Below are 3,272 nucleotides of genomic sequence, written 5' to 3' on the forward strand. Positions count from 1 at the left end.
CTCTCTCTCTCCCCTCTACCTCTCCTTCTCCTTCTCCCTCTCCCTCTCTCTCTCCCTCTCTCCCCCTCCCGCTTGTGCTCCCCTCTCCCTCTCCCCCTCTCTTCTCCCACCTCTCTCTCTCACTTCCCCTCTCCCTTCCCCTCTTACCCACTCCCTCTCCCTATCCTCCTCTCCCCCCTCATCTCTCTCTCTCTCTCTCTCTCTCTCTCTCTCTCTCTCTCCCCTGTTATCTGCCTCCCTCTCCCTCTCCCTCTGGCCATCACCCTCTCCTTCCCTTGCCTCCTCCTCCCTCTCCCTCTCTCTCCCTATCCCGCTATCTTCCTCTCTTGCTCCCCCTCTCCCTCTCGCACTCTCTCCTCCTCTGACTGTCTCTCTCTCGCTCCCTCTCACCCACCCTCTCCCTCGATCTCTCCCCTTCATGCTCCCACTCCCCCTCTCTGCACCAACATATCTCTCTATGTGCCTCTCCCTCTCCCTCTCCTTATCCTCCCCACTGTCTCCCTCTCCCCCCTTCTCTCTCTCTCTCAACCCCTCTCTCACTCTCCCTCCTCCTCTCTCTCTAGATCTTCATGCAATACCACATATAGATATTAGAGAAAAAGCCCATATTTTTAATAAAATATAATTTTTTTTATCAATTTCTTTTTTATATAAAAATAATAATCCTTTCTAAATTATATATTTAAAAAATGAAAACAAATTTTGCCTTTCTTCACACGTTTCCTAAAACATATGTAAAACAGTTATATCTGAACCATTTGCAAGAACAAACCTACAATATAACATATAAATATAAGAAAAAAAATGCGAGGCAGTTATTTCTGAGTCATTTGCATAAACAAACTTACAATATAGCATATAAATATATAACATATAAATATAAGAAAAAAAATACACATAATAAAACGCACGATAGGTTTCTCCACCGAATGTGTGGAAGTAAAAGTAAGAGAGATAAATATCATTTTATCTGGCTTTAACTATCTCCCGGAAAAGCCTGTACGAATGGTAGAGGGCCGCCGTTTCAAATCTACGCGGACTAGCTAACACTGGAGGAGGAAGATAAAGCTACCGGACTTGATGGGGGCGTTGAATTGAATCCCAAAGAAGGCAAATGTAATGTAACTGATTCGGAGGATTGAAGCGAAAGAGGGCTAGGGCTATACAGAACAGAGAATTTCCAATTTGCGCGAAAGATGGCTATATATAACGGAGAATTCCAATTCACGCGAAAGAGGTGAGTTGATTTCGATTATTTTTAATAAAAATTTTGAATAAACCAATGATAGATAAATAAAGAGCAACTCACATAGTAGTACGTATTATTACTTTGAAAACCTATATTACATATATAATTGCGAGTTGACGCACATAGTAGTACGTATTATTAATTTGAAAACCTATATTACATATATAACTGAGAATTGCGAGTTGACGCGAAAGAGCTGAGCATGATTGGATTATTATTAATTTAAAAGTTGAAGAAACCAGTGATGATCACTGATAAGAAAGAGTCAGAGCCTCTGCCTTAAATCCATGGAAGACGCACACGACGGCACAAGGATAATAGATATTATTAAGAAGGAAACAGAGGCCTAAATCCATGATCCATGGCTGATGCACACGGCACGAGGGAAATAGAAATTACTGAGGAGGAAATAAAAGCTTAAATCCATGGGTGATGCACACAGCAAAAAAAGCGAAACAGAAATTACTAAGTAGGAAATGGGTAATAGAAATTATTGTGGAGGAAAGAGAGGCGTAAATCCATGGCTGATGTAGAATAATAAAATTATTGAGGAAGAAACAGAAGCTTAAATCCATGGTCGATGCACTTTCGGTTAAACTAATTAGAAAAAAGAGGTTATAGAAGAAAACCACAAACTAAACTAATACACAAAGCATTAAACCCAAATACAAAGCTGTGGGAAGTCATTAAAAACCTAGTCCCAATGGTGCTTGAATTCGTAAGGGATAAATTGGTTAAGCTAGAGCCAAAGACGTGTACACAGGGGGATTGGCGCAAGGAAGGAAATATTAAACGTAATTAAAATTATTGAGGATGAAGCAGAGCCTTAAATTCAATATAAAAATTGCTAAAGCACCATGTTTAAACAGGGCCATCTCTACATACCTGAAATTGGGATTCCATTTCATTTCTTTAGTCACTACGCTTTGAACAGTAGCAATGTCAACTACTTCTTTCATTCATTTCCCTGCAACAGCCCTTCCTTCATTCTAATAGCACCAAACAATTTATAAGGCAATGAAATGGAATTAGTTCAGCAGACTAGAGTAGACATGAACATAAATACTAAAATTAAATAAAATTTGATTCATACCAAGGCCGAAGGAATCAAAGCGACTATCTCCAGCCGCCAGAAAAGTAGGAGAGAGCTGGAAGCAGAGCTATGCCGAGGGAAAAGAAATACAAAGTCCACATGCCAACTCGTCCTCTCTTAGACGGCCCGACGGGTTCAGTTGCCAAAACGAATGACGACAGCCCACGCCGCCAGTGCTAATTCCCGTCAATAAACGGAGAATCAAATAAACCCAGAAATTGAGCGAGAAGGCCGTCAAGAAACCGAGGATGGCGTTGCAAACCAACCTCAGCACTCCTTCCCTCCCAGCGAAGAATCAGACAATTGCCCAAATATCCCTACACCGGCATCAGTAAATAAACATCAAGATGCAATAACTGTAACCAAACAAATTCTTAACAATTAGTTGAAATTCTTAATGATCTAGCGGCAGCAAAGTGCATATAAAGCTTCGGAGGTAAAATTATCAAAATTACCGATCAAACCAGCGATGAAAAACACGGACTGCAGAACCCCAACTTTATATTTCTGATCACAAACGATACCCATTCAGAAACCGTCGAAACTCCGCTCCCTCCGTCCATGGAACACACAGATCCGTAGAACTGCAGGATTCGAACCCGTGCTTCATGGAAAGGAAATCGTCAAAGGGTTTCTCTATGTTGCGGTGCCAGTTGGGCTCATAGTCTGCAAAGATCATGACCATCGTCTGAAAGGCCTCGAGAGTCCATTGTAGAGCACAAAATGCTTGAGCTGCCATCGTCCGAATTCTCCCGTCCATTTTTGAATTGAGAGTTCATTATTTTTTGGTTGTTTTAAATTTCAATTCTGGCTTTTCTCCTTTTTGGAAAAGGATGGGTTGATGCTTTTTCTTTTTTAAAATTTCTATTCTTGTGCTTTCTATTTTTGAAAAAAGATGCCACGTAAATGTTTTTGTTTCCATTCTTGTGC

This window comes from Pinus tabuliformis, chromosome 3_2, assembly GCF_031772625.1.
Source record: "Pinus tabuliformis cultivar Carrire ecotype Pingquan chromosome 3_2, CPIR1, whole genome shotgun sequence".
NCBI lineage: Eukaryota > Viridiplantae > Streptophyta > Pinopsida > Pinales > Pinaceae > Pinus > Pinus tabuliformis.